Genomic DNA, 14,922 nt, shown 5'->3' with positions numbered 1-14,922 from the left:
AACAAGTACAAAGTTTCATACAAGTAGAAACTTTCATACAAGTACAAACTGTACTTGTATGGAAGTTTGTACTTGTATGAAACTTTGTCAGTGTTTGTTAGCTTCGCTTAGTGGTTTTGTATGGCTGACCAAAGTTTTCATACGTTTAAGTGTTTTTAGCTTGCATTTCGTTAGCAGCAACATATTTTTTAAGTATTTTGAAAATTTCAAAACTTTCATATAAGTAGATGTTAGTACTTGTATGAAACTTTGTCAGTGCCTGTTAGCTTCGCTTAGTGGTTTTGTATGGCTGACCAAAGTTTTCATACGTTTAAGTGTTTTTAGCTTGCATTTCGTTAGCAGCAACACATTTTTTAAGTATTTTGAAAATTTCAAAACTTTCATATAAGTAGATGTTAGTACTTGTATGAAACTTTGTCAGTGTCTGTTAGCTACGCTTAGTGGTTTTGTATGGCTGACCAAAGTTTTCATACGTTTAAGTGTTTTTAGCTTGCATTTCGTTAGCAGCAACACATTTTTTAAGTATTTTGAAAATTTCAAAACTTTCATATAAGTAGATGTTAGTACTTGTATGAAACTTTGTCAGTGTCTGTTAGCTTCGCTTAGTGGTTTTGTATGGCTGACCAAAGTTTTCATACGTTTAAGTGTTTTTAGCTTGCATTTCGTTAGCAGCAACACATTTTTTAAGTATTTTGAAAATTTCAAAACTTTCATATAAGTAGATGTTAGTACTTGTATGAAACTTTGTCAGTGTCTTTTAGCTTCGCTTAGTGGTTTTGTATGGCTGACCAAAGTTCTCATACGTTTAAGTGTTTTTAGCTTGCATTTCATTAGCAGCAACAGTACTTGTATGAAACTTTGTCAGTGTCTGTTAGCTTCGCTTAGTGGTTTTGTATGGCTGACCAAAGTTTTCATACGTTTAAGTGTTTTTAGCTTGCATTTCGTTAGCAGCAACACATTTTTTAAGTATTTTGAAAATTTCAAAACTTTCATATAAGTAGATGTTAGTACTTGTATGAAACTTTGTCAGTGTCTGTTAGCTACGCTTAGTGGTTTTGTATGGCTGATCAAAGTTTTCATACGTTTAAGTGTTTTTAGCTTGCATTTCGTTAGCAGCAACACATTTTTTAAGTATTTTGAAAATTTCAAAACTTTCATATAAGTAGATGTTAGTACTTGTATGAAACTTTGTCAGTGTCTTTTAGCTTCGCTCAGTGGTTTTGTATGGCTGACCAAAGTTCTCATACGTTTAAGTGTTTTTAGCTTGCATTTCATTAGCAGCAACAGTACTTGTATGAAACTTTGTCAGTGTCTGTTAGCTTCGCTTAGTGGTTTTGTATGGCTGACCAAAGTTTTCATACGTTTAAGTGTTTTTAGCTTGCATTTCGTTAGCAGCAACACATTTTTTAAGTATTTTGAAAATTTCAAAACTTTCATATAAGTAGATGTTAGTACTTGTATGAAACTTTGTCAGTGTCTTTTAGCTTCGCTTAGTGGTTTTGTATGGCTGACCAAAGTTCTCATACGTTTAAGTGTTTTTAGCTTGCATTTCATTAGCAGCAACACATTTTTTAAGTATTTTGAAAATTTCAAAACTTTCATATAAGTAGATGTTAGTACTTGTATGAAACTTTGTCAGTGTCTGTTAGCTTCGCTTAGTGGTTTTGTATGGCTGACCAAAGTTTTCATACGTTTAAGTGTTTTTAGCTTGCATTTCGTTAGCAGCAACACATTTTTTAAGTATTTTGAAAATTTCAAAACTTTCATATAAGTAGACGTTAGTACTTGTATGAAACTTTTTCAGTGTCTGTTAGCTACGCTTAGTGGTTTTGTATGGCTGACCAAAGTTTTCATACGTTTAAGTGTTTTTAGCTTGCATTTCGTTAGCAGCAACACATTTTTTAAGTACTTTGAAAATTTCAAAACTTTCATATAAGTAGATGTTAGTACTTGTATGAAACTTTGTCAGTGTCTGTTAGCTTCGCTTAGTGGTTTTGTATGGCTGACCAAAGTTTTCATACGTTTAAGTGTTTTTAGCTTGCATTTCGTTAGCAGCAACACATTTTTTAAGTATTTTGAAAATTTCTAAACTTTCATATAAGTAGATGTTAGTACTTGTATGAAACTTTGTCAGTGCTTGTTGGCTTCGCTTAGTGGTTTTGTATGGCTGACCAAAGTTTTCATACGTTTAAGTGTTTTTAGCTTGCATTTCATTAGTAGCAACACATTTTTTAAGTATTTTGAAAATTTCAAAACTTTCATATAAGTAGATGTCAGTACTAGTATGAAACTTTGTCAGTGTCTGGTAGCTACGCTTAGTGGTTTTGTATGGCTGACCAAAGTTTTCATACGTTCCTTAAAATTGTTTTCTGACCCGCTCACCTCACATGACGAAAAATGTATGAAGATACAAACTTCCATACAAGTACAAGATACAAACTTTCATACAAGTACAAAGTTTCATACAAGTAGAAACTTTCATACAAATACAAACTTCCAAACAAGTACAAAGTTTCATACAAGTAGAAACTTTCATACAAGTACAAACTGTACTTGTATGGAAGTTTGTACTTGTATGAAACTTTGTCAGTGTTTGTTAGCTTCGCTTAGTGGTTTTGTATGGCTGACCAAAGTTTTCATACGTTTAAGTGTTTTTAGCTTGCATTTCGTTAGCAGCAACATATTTTTTAAGTATTTTGAAAATTTCAAAACTTTCATATAAGTAGATGTTAGTACTTGTATGAAACTTTGTCAGTGTCTGTTAGCTTCGCTTAGTGGTTTTGTATGGCTGACCAAAGTTTTCATACGTTTAAGTGTTTTTAGCTTGCATTTAGTTAGCAGCAACACATTTTTTAAGTATTTTGAAAATTTCAAAACTTTCATATAAGTAGATGTTAGTACTTGTATGAAACTTTGTCAGTGTCTGTTAGCTACGCTTAGTGGTTTTGTATGGATGACCAAAGTTTTCATACGTTTAAGTGTTTTTAGCTTGCATTTCGTTAGCAGCAACATATTTTTTAAGTATTTTGAAAATTTCAAAACTTTCATATAAGTAGATGTTAGTACTTGTATGAAACTTTGTCAGTGCCTGTTAGCTTCGCTTAGTGGTTTTGTATGGCTGACCAAAGTTTTCATACGTTTAAGTGTTTTTATCTTGCATTTCGTTAGCAGCAACACATTTTTTAAGTATTTTGAAAATTTCAAAACTTTCATATAAGTAGATGTTAGTACTTGTATGAAACTTTGTCAGTGTCTGTTAGCTACGCTTAGTGGTTTTGTATGGCTGACCAAAGTTTTCATACGTTTAAGTGTTTTTAGCTTGCATTTCGTTAGCAGCAACACATTTTTTAAGTATTTTGAAAATTTCAAAACTTTCATATAAGTAGATGTTAGTACTTGTATGAAACTTTGTCAGTGTCTTTTAGCTTCGCTTAGTGGTTTTGTATGGCTGACCAAAGTTTTCATACGTTTAAGTGTTTTTAGCTTGCATTTCGTTAGCAGCAACACATTTTTTAAGTATTTTGAAAATTTCAAAACTTTCATATAAGTAGATGTTAGTACTTGTATGAAACTTTGTCAGTGTCTGTTAGCTTCGCTTAATGGTTTTGTATGGCTGACCAAAGTTTTCATACGTTTAAGTGTTTTTAGCTTGCATTTCGATAGTAGCAACACATTTTTTAAGTATTTTGAAAATTTCAAAACTTTCATATAAGTAGATGTCAGTACTTGTATGAAACTTTGTCAGTGTCTGTTAGCTTCGCTTAGTGGTTTTGTATGGCTGACCAAAGTTTTCATACGTTTAAGTGTTTTTAGCTTGCATTTCGTTAGCAGCAACACATTTTTTAAGTATTTTGAAAATTTCAAAACTTTCATATAAGTAGATGTTAGTACTTGTATGAAACTTTGTCAGTGTCTGTTAGCTTCGCTTAGTGGTTTTGTATGGGCTGACCAAAGTTTTCATACGTTTAAGTGTTTTTAGCTTGCATTTCGTTAGCAGCAACACATTTTTTTAAGTATTTTGAAAATTTCAAAACTTTCATATAAGTAGATGTTAGTACTTGTATGAAACTTTGTCAGTGTCTGTTAGCTACGCTTAGTGGTTTTGTATGGCTGACAAAAGTTTTCATAGGTTTAAGTGTTTTTAGCTTGCATTTCGTTAGCAGCAACACATTTTTTAAGTATTTTGAAAATTTCAAAACTTTCATATAAGTAGATGTTAGTACTTGTATGAAACTTTGTCAGTGCCTGTTAGCTTCGCTTAGTGGTTTTGTATGGCTGACCAAAGTTTTCATACGTTTAAGTGTTTTTAGCTTGCATTTCGATAGTAGCAACACATTTTTGAAGTATTTTGAAAATTTCAAAACTTTCATATAAGTAGATGTTAGTACTTGTATGAAACTTTGTCAGTGTCTGTTAGCATCGCTTAGTGGTTTTGTATGGCTCACCAAAGTTTTCATACGTTTAAGTGTTTTTAGCTTGCATTTCGTTAGCAGCAACACATTTTTTAAGTATTTTGAAAATTTCAAAACTTTCATATAAGTAGATGTAAGTACTTGTATGAAACTTTGTCAGTGTCTGTTAGCTTCGCTTAGTGGTTTTGTATGGCTGACCAAAGTTTTCATACGTTTAAGTGTTTTTAGCTTGCATTTCGATAGTAGCAACACATTTTTTAAGTATTTTGAAAATTTCAAAACTTTCATATAAGTAGATGTTAGTACTTGTATGAAACTTTGTCAGTGCCTGTTAGCTTCGCTTAGTGGTTTTGTATGGCTGACCAAAGTTTTCATACGTTTAAGTGTTTTTAGCTTGCATTTAGTTAGCAGCAACACATTTTTTAAGTATTTTGAAAATTTCAAAACTTTCATATAAGTAGATGTTAGTACTTGTATGAAACTTTGTCAGTGCCTGTTAGCTTCGCTTAGTGGTTTTGTATGGCTGACCAAAGTTTTCATACGTTTAAGTGTTTTTAGCTTGCATTTCATTAGTAGCAACACATTTTTTAAGTATTTTGAAAATTTCAAAACTTTCATATAAGTAGATGTCAGTACTAGTATGAAACTTTGTCAGTGTCTGGTAGCTACGCTTAGTGGTTTTGTATGGCTGACCAAAGTTGTCATACGTTCCTTAAAATTGTTTTCTGACCCGCTCACCTCACATGACGAAAAATGTATGAAGATACAAACTTTCATACAAGTACAAGATACAAACTTTCATACAAGTACAAAGTTTCATACAAGTAGAAACTTTCATACAAGTACAAACTTCCATACAAGTACAAAGTTTCATACAAGTAGAAAAAAGTTTCATACAAGTTCACTTGTATGAAAGTTTCTACTTGTATGAAACTTTGTACTTGTATGAAAGTTTCTACTTGTATGAAACTTTGTACTTGTTTGGAAGTATGAAACTTTTTAATACGTTGTTGTTGTTGTTGTTGTTGTTGGTGTTGTTGTTGGTTTTGGTGTTGTTGTTGTTGTTATATTGAACATTTTTATTAACAAGTAGAAAAAAGTTTCATACAAGTAGAAAAAAGTTTCATACAAGTACAAATTTCCAACCAGTACAAAGTTTCATACAAGTAGAAAAAAGTTTCATACAAGTAAAAACTTCCATACAAGTACAAAGTTTCATACAAGTAGAAAAAGTTTCATACAAGTACAAACTTCCATACAAGTACAAAGTTTCATACAAGTAGAAAAAAGTTTCATACAAGTAGAAAAAAGTTTCATACAAGTACAAACTTCCATACAAGTACAAAGTTTCATACAAGTAGAGAAAAGTTTCATACAAGTACAAACTTCCATACAAGTACAAAGTTTCATACAAGTAGAAAAAGTTCCATACAAGTACAAAGTTTCATACAAGTAGAAAAAGTTTCATACAAGTACAAAAGTTTCATACAAGTACGCTTGGAAACCCTCACATGACCAAAAATGTATGAAAAATACAAGTTTTATAATGTGTTGAATTTTTACCAATAATACCATGTTGGTTTCTTTAGTAAACTAACTAGGCAATATCATCGAAAATATGATAAATTGTCCATATTGAATTTTTCATATATTTTCTGTCAAGTGAGGTAATAATTTAATATTTTTATACTTATATGAAGATTTTCCTTTGTACTTATATTAATAAAAATGTTCAATATAACAACAACAACAACAACAACACCATCAACAACAACAACAACAACAAGAACAACAACAACAACAACAACAACAACAACAACAACAACAACAACAACGTATTAAAAAGTTTCATACAAGTAAGGTAATAATTTAATATTTTTATACTTATATGAAGATTTTCCTTTGTACTTATATTAATAAAAATGTTCAATATAACAACAACCACAACAACAACACCAACAACAACAACAACAACAACAACAACAACAACGTATTAAAAAGTTTCATACAAGTAAGGTAATAATTTAATATTTTTATACTTATATGAAGATTTTCCTTTGTACTTATATTAATAAAAATGTTCAATATAACAACAACAACAACACCAAAACCAACAACAACAACAACAACAACAACAACAACAACGTATTAAAAAGTTTCATACTTCCAAATGTTCCATATTGTTTTTAGCTTGCATTTCGTTAGCAGCAACACATTTTTTAAGTATTTTGAAAATTTCTAAACTTTCATATAAGTAGATGTTAGTACTTGTATGAAACTTTGTCAGTGTCTGTTAGCTTCGCTTAGTGGTTTTGTATGGCTGACCAAAGTTTTCATACGTTTAAGTGTTTTTAGCTTGCATTTCGTTAGCAGCAACACATTTTTTAAGTATTTTGAAAATTTCAAAACTTTCATATAAGTAGATGTTAGTACTTGTATGAAACTTTGTCAGTGTCTGTTAGCTACGCTTAGTGGTTTTGTATGGCTGACCAAAGTTTTCATACGTTTAAGTGTTTTTAGCTTGCATTTCGTTAGCAGCAACACATTTTTTAAGTATTTTGAAAATTTCAAAACTTTCATATAAGTAGATGTTAGTACTTGTATGAAACTTTGTCAGTGTCTGTTAGCTTCGCTTAGTGGTTTTGTATGGCTGACCAAAGTTTTCATACGTTTAAGTGTTTTTAGCTTGCATTTCGTTAGCAGCAACACATTTTTTAAGTATTTTGAAAATTTCAAAACTTTCATATAAGTAGATGTTAGTACTTGTATGAAACTTTGTCAGTGTCTGTTAGCTTCGCTTAGTGGTTTTGTATGGCTGACCAAAGTTTTCATACGTTTAAGTGTTTTTAGCTTGCATTTCGTTAGCAGCAACACATTTTTTAAGTATTTTGAAAATTTCAAAACTTTCATATAAGTAGATGTTAGTACTTGTATGAAACTTTGTCAGTGTCTGTTAGCTTCGCTTAGTGGTTTTGTATGGCTGACCAAAGTTTTCATACGTTTAAGTGTTTTTAGCTTGCATTTCGATAGTAGCAACACATTTTTGAAGTATTTTGAAAATTTCAAAACTTTCATATAAATAGATGTTAGTACTTGTATGAAACTTTGTCAGTGTCTGTTAGCTTCGCTTAGTGGTTTTGTATGGCTGACCAAAGTTTTCATACGTTTAAGTGTTTTTAGCTTGCATTTCGTTAGCAGCAACACATTTTTTAAGTATTTTGAAAATTTCAAAACTTTCATATAAGTAGATGTTAGTACTTGTATGAAACTTTGTCAGTGTCTGTTAGCTTCGCTTAGTGGTTTTGTATGGCTGACCAAAGTTTTCATACGTTTAAGTGTTTTTAGCTTGCATTTCGTTAGCAGCAACACATTTTTTAAGTATTTTGAAAATTTCAAAACTTTCATATAAGTAGACGTTAGTACTTGTATGAAACTTTGTCAGTGTCTGTTAGCTACGCTTAGTGGTTTTGTATGGCTGACCAAAGTTTACATACGTTTATTAAAATTGTTTTCTGACTCGCTCACCTCACATCACGAAAAATGTATGAAGATACAAACTTTCATACAACTACAAGATACAAACTTTCATACAAGTAGAAACTTTTCAGTACTTTCACAAGTACAAACTTCCAAACAATTACAAAGTTTCATACAAGTAAAAACTTTCATACAAGTACAAACTGTACTTGTATGGAAGTTTGTACTTGTATGAAACTTTGTCAGTGTTTGTTAGCTTCGCTTAGTGGTTTTGTACGGCTGACCAAAGTTTTCATACGTTTAAGTGTTTTTAGCTTGTATTTCGTTAGCAGCAACACATTTTTTAAGTATTTTGAAAATTTCAAAACTTTCATATAAGTAGATGTTAGTACTTGTATGAAACTTTGTCAGTGTCTGTTAGCTTCGCTTAGTGGTTTTGTATGGCTGACCAAAGTTTTCATACGTTTAAGTGTTTTTAGCTTGCACTTCGTTAGAAGCAACACATTTTTTAAGTATTTTGAAAATTTCAAAACTTTCATATAAGTAGATGTTAGTACTTGTATGAAACTTTGTCAGTGTCTGTTAGCTTCGCTTAGTGGTTTTGTATGGCTGACCAAAGTTTTCATACGTTTAAGTGTTTTTAGCTTGCATTTCGTTAGCAGCAACACATTTTTTAAGTATTTTGAAAATTTCAAAACTCTCATATAAGTAGATGTTAGTACTTGTATGAAACTTTGTCAGTGTCTGTTAGCTATGCTTAGTGGTTTTGTATGGCTGACCAAAGTTTTCATACGTTTAAGTGTTTTTAGCTTGCATTTCGTTAGCAGCAACATATTTTTTAAGTATTTTGAAAATTTCAAAACTTTCATATAAGTAGATGTTAGTACTTGTATGAAACTTTGTCAGTGTCTGTTAGCTTCGCTTAGTGGTTTTGTATGGCTGACCAAAGTTTTCATAGTTTTGAAAATTTCAAAACTCTCATATAAGTAGATGTTAGTACTTGTATGAAACTTTGTCAGTGTCTGTTAGCTACGCTTAGTGGTTTTATATGGCTGACCAAAGTTTTCATACGTTTAAGTGTTTTTAGCTTGCATTTCGTTAGCAGCAACATATTTTTTAAGTATTTTGAAAATTTCAAAACTTTCATATAAGTAGATGTTAGTACTTGTATGAAACTTTGTCAGTGTCTGTTAGCTTCGCTTAGTGGTTTTGTATGGCTGACCAAAGTTTTCATACGTTTAAGTGTTTTTAGCTTGCACTTCTTTAGCAGCAACACATTTTTTAAGTATTTTGAAAATTTCAAAACTTTCATATAAGTAGATGTTAGTACTTGTATGAAACTTTGTCAGTGTCTGTTAGCTACGCTTAGTGGATTTGTATGGCTGACCAAAGTTTTCATACGTTTAAGTGTTTTTAGCTTGCATTTCGATAGCAGCAACACATTTTTGAAGTATTTTAAAAATTTCAAAACTTTCATATAAGTAGATGTTAGTATTTGTATGAAACTTTGTCAGCGTCTGTTAGCTACGCTTAGTGGTTTTATATGGCTGACCAAAGTTTTCATACGTTTCTTAAAATTGTTTTCTGACCCGCTCACCTCACATGACGAAAAATGTATGAAGATACAAACTTTCATACAAGTACAAGATACAAACTTTCATACAAGTACAAAGTTTCATACAAGTAGAAACTTTCATACAAGTACAAACTTCCATACAAGTACAAAGTTTCATACAAGTAGAAACTTTCATACAAGTACAAACTTCCATACAAGTACAAAGTTTCATACAAGTAGAAACTTTCATACAAGTACAAACTTCCATACAAGTACAAAGTTTCATACAAGTAGAAAAAAGTTTCATACAAGTACAAACTTCCATACAAGTACAAAGTTTCATACAAGTAGAAAAAAGTTTCATACAAGTACAAACTTCCATACAAGTACAAAGTTTCATACAAGTAGAAAAAAGTTTCATACAAGTACTTGTATTTATAATATAATTTTCATACATTTTTATATGTGCGCGGCCTCAGTGCAATGCTAGTTTGCACTTCGTTAGTCGCAACACATTACAAAAGTATTTTGAAACTTTTAAAACTTTCATATATATACTTTCATATATATATGTTATGTTCGGACCTGTTAAGTTTTCTTGTGTTGAGTCAAATTATGCCGCAGGCTCCACTCCTGATAGTGCCCTTCCGTCAATTCCTTTAAGTTTCAGCTTTGCAACCATACTTCCCCCGGAGTCCAAAAGCTTTGGTTTCCCGGGAAGCGACTGAGAGAGCCGTAGCTACACCCAATCGCTAGCTCTAACTTTCGTTCTTAGTTTTTATAGAGGATTTGTCGCACCTAACAAACGCCTCTTTATATATAATTTTCATACATTTTTATATGTGCGCGGCCTCAGTGCAATGCTAGTTTGCACTTCGTTAGTCGCAACACATTTTAAAAGTTAGTTAACGAGGCATTTGGCGATCTTAAGGGAGTCATAATTACTCCCGCCACCGTTTACCCGCGCTTACTTTAATTTGGACACCGTAACATTACGTTCGGTTCATCCCACAGCGCCAGTTCTGCTTACCAAAAGTCGCCCACTGGGCACATTATATCATATAACTTCAACCTTCATATCAAAAAAGGTGAGGTTCTTACCCATTTAAAGTTTTTAGTTGTAGATGACCATACGATCTGCATGTTTATCTAGAGTTCAACCAATATAACAATCTATAAAGATCGCTTGGTTTTAGTCTAATAAAAGCACACGTTCCATAAGGTCCGTGTTTATATTATTGCATGTATTAGCTCTAGAATTACCACAGTTATCCAACTAACTGTTAATGATCGATCTATGGAACCATAACTGATGCCTTTTGCGGTTTCACTTTTAATTCGTGTGTACTTAGACATGCATGGCTTAATCTTTGAGGCAAGCATATAACTACTGGCAGGATCAACCAGAATTATATTTAAAAAATATAATAAAAATTATATTTTTTGTGTTTAATGTAAATAATATTACTCTGCATATGCAAACAATTTAAATAATGAAAGTGAACAAGTTATATATATATGAGCTTCGCTAATATATTTTGTGTAAGCGGCCTAGGTAAGGAAAACCTCACTTACTTTCATTGGTCGCTTAAAACACATCTGTATAAATATATCGACTTTATTAGCCCAAATATAATAAAGTTCAGCTAACAAAATTTTTGTTGCTTTATTTGTGCTGTGCTTCATTGTAATATTTCATTTACATTTTTCTCTTTGTAAATAATACTACCGTACAAGCAACAATTTAAATAATGAAAGTGAGCAAGTTACATATATATGAGCTTCGCTAATATATTTTGTGTAAGCGGCCTAGGTAAGGAAAACCTCACTTACTTTCATTGGTCGCTTAAAACACATCTGTATAAATATATCGACTTTATTAGCCCAAATATAATAAAGTTCAACTAACAAAATTTTAGTTGCTTTATTTGTACATTATTATAATATTTCATTTACATATTTCTCTTTGTAAATAATACTACCGTACAAGCAACAATTTAAATAATAAAGTGAACAAGTTATATATATATGAGCTTCGCTAATATATTTTGTGTAAGCGGCCTAGGTAAGGAAAACCTCACTTACTTTCATTGGTCGCTTAAAACACATCTGTATAAATATATCGACTTTATTAGCCCAAATATAATAAAGTTCAACTAACAAAATTTTAGTTGCTTTATTTGTACATTATTGTAATATTTCATTTACATTTTTCTCTTTGTAAATAATACTACCGTACAAGCAACAATTTAAATAATGAAAGTGAACAAGTTATATATATATGAACTTCGCTAATATATTTTGTGTATTCGCTAATATCAAAGTGAACAAGTTATATATATATGAGCTTCGCTAATATATTTTGTGTAAGCGGCCTAGGTAAGGAAAACCTCACTTACTTTCATTGGTCGCTTAAAACACATCTGTATAAATATATCGACTTTATTAGCCCAAATATAATAAAGTTCAACTAACAAAATTTTAGTTGCTTTATTTGTACATTATTGTAATATTTCATTTACATTTTTCTCTTTGTAAATAATACTACCGTACAAGCAACAATTTAAATAATGAAAGTGAACAAGTTATATATATATGAACTTCGCTAATATATTTTGTGTAAGCGGCCTAGGTAAGGAAAACCTCACTTACTTTCATTGGTCGCTTAAAACACATCTGTATAAATATATCGACTTTATTAGCCCAAATATAATAAAGTTCAACTAACAAAATTTTTGTTGCTTTATTTGTACTTTATTGTAATAGATTACAATATTTGCTTTTTCATCATTTTTATAGAGGACTTGGCCCCTAAACAAGCGCCTCTCTTTATATTGCATATTTTAAATATGCATATTTTTATAAGATGATTACATCAAAACAATAATAAATTGGAAAATTAATTCCAATAAATTGTTTTCGAATCATTTTTCTCTTTGTAAATAATACTACCGTACAAGCAACAATTTAAATAATGAAAGTGAGCAAGTTATATATATATGAGCTTCGCTAATATATTTTGTGTAAGCGGCCTAGGTAAGGAAAACCTCACTTACTTTCATTGGTCGCTTAAAACACATCTGTATAAATATATCGACTTTATTAGCCCAAATATAATAAAGTTCAACTAACAAAATTTTAGTTGCTTTATTTGTACATTATTATAATATTTCATTTACATATTTCTCTTTGTAAATAATACTACCGTACAAGCACCAATTTAAATAATGAAAGTGAACAAGTTATATATATATGAGCTTCGCTAATATATTTTGTGTAAGCGGCCTAGGTAAGGAAAACCTCACTTACTTTCATTGGTCGCTTAAAACACATCTGTATAAATATATCGACTTTATTAGCCCAAATATAATAAAGTTCAACTAACAAAATTTTAGTTGCTTTATTTGTACATTATTGTAATATTTCATTTACATTTTTCTCTTTGTAAATAATACTACCGTACAAGCAACAATTTAAATAATGAAAGTGAACAAGTTATATATATATGAACTTCGCTAATATATTTTGTGTAAGCGGCCTAGGTAAGGAAAACCTCACTTACTTTCATTGGTCGCTTAAAACACATCTGTATAAATATATCGACTTTATTAGCCCAAATATAATAAAGTTCAACTAACAAAATTTTTGTTGCTTTATTTGTACTTTATTGTAGTAGATTACAATATTTGCTTTTTCATCATTTTTATAGAGGACTTGGCCCCTAAACAAGCGCCTCTCTTTATATTGCATATTTTAAATATGCATATTTTTATAAGATGATTACATCAAAACAATAATAAATTGGAAAATTAATTCCAATAAATTGTTTTCGAATCATCAAGCAAAGGTTAAGCTTCAGTGGATCGCAGTATGGCAGCTGCTCTACCACTTACAACACCTTGCCCGTTACCAAAGTCGTTTACAATTGATTCTAGGCATTGTCATTGTATTAAATAATGTTTTACGGGTGATATTTGAATCCTCCCGCATTTGCTATGTTATAAATAACATTGGCACCACATATATTCATTTTGTCGTTTATAAATTAAATTTATAAACTTTAAATGATTTAGAGAAGCCAAACAATGCAATTTGCCCCATATTTATCATTGCAGTCCAGCACGGATACAACCTTAGAGGCGTTCAGGCATAATCCAACGGACGTAGCATCATACCACTGTTCGCTCGAACAAGTATTGTACCATTGGTCCGTACCTGCGGTTCCTCTCGTACTACGCAGGAATGCTGTCGCAATAATATTTTGTCATTAGTAGGGTAAAACTAACCTGTCTCACGACGGTCTAAACCCAGCTCACGTTCCCTTGAATGGGTGAACAATCCAACGCTTGGTGAATTTTGCTTCACAATGATAGGAAGAGCCGATATCGAAGGATCAAAAAGCAACGTCGCTATGAACGCTTGGCTGCCACAAGTCAGTTATCCCTGTGGTAACTTTTCTGACACCTCTTATTAAAAACTCTTTAAACCAAAAGGATCGATAGGCCGAGCTTTTGCTGTCTCTGTGCGTACTGAACACCGAGATCAAGTCAGCATTTGCCCTTTTGCTCTATGTGTGGTTTCTGTCCGCACTGAGCTGGCCTTGGGACACCTCCGTTATTATTTGAGAGATGTACCGCCCCAGTCAAACTCCCCACCTGGCAATGTCCTTGAATTGGATCATACCTGAGTGTTGGAGTTATACCAAATTTTAATTATGATAATAACATCGAAAAATGTTATCATTTCTCATTAAAATATGTTTACAATTATATAACAAACTCGTGGTACTTTGATCAAGAAGCTTGCATCAAAACCCAATACCATAAGATATATAAATATATCCTTAATATGGCTAGGCAATGATACACGTTCCACTTAATCAAGTAAGTAAGGAAACAATAAGAGTAGTGGTATTTCATTGACGATAAATAACCGAAATTATATATCTCCCACTTATACTACACCTCTTATGTCTCCTTACACTGCCAGACTAGAGTCAAGCTCAACAGGGTCTTCTTTCCCCGCTAATTATTCCAAGCCCGTTCCCTTGGCTGTGGTTTCGCTAGATAGTAGATAGGGACAGATGATAGTGAATTATAACGCAGATACCTGTCTATGGGACTCAACTCCACGGTGTCAAACACGGATCTTCTGCATGATCAATGGCCCAAACTATCGGCTCCATGTTACTTCTCAACACTTCGTAGCCGAATCGTCTGGTACCAATTTGCTTGTAATCGGGCGTTTCAATTACAAGTCCTTACCTTGGTAAGATAGGAGTGTATCAAGCTCCAGCCATTTTATGGATAATGGCATCCGGTTGTTAGGCAACTCCACCTCAGATTATAGTACATTCTTCTCTGCACACAAGCAATTCGCCTGCAACATGTTCCGTGTGTAAAAAGCAGATACATGCTACAGTCCCACAATTTAAATACAAAGTATTAGGGGCATTGTGAGCAACCCTTGCTATGCACT

General features: G+C 31.8%; 1 pseudogene; it reads right to left on the bottom strand.

Annotated features, from left to right (window-relative positions):
- Positions 1-13,273: 13,273 nt before the first annotated feature.
- The window catches only part of LOC137235568 (large subunit ribosomal RNA), a 5,905-nt pseudogene continuing 4,256 nt past the window's right edge, over positions 13,274-14,922 (bottom strand).

This window comes from Eurosta solidaginis, chromosome X, assembly GCF_040869045.1.
Source record: "Eurosta solidaginis isolate ZX-2024a chromosome X, ASM4086904v1, whole genome shotgun sequence".
NCBI classification, from domain to species: domain Eukaryota; kingdom Metazoa; phylum Arthropoda; class Insecta; order Diptera; family Tephritidae; genus Eurosta; species Eurosta solidaginis.
The sequence above is the reverse complement of the archived record's forward strand: the minus strand, read 5'-3'. Positions and strand labels throughout refer to the sequence as shown.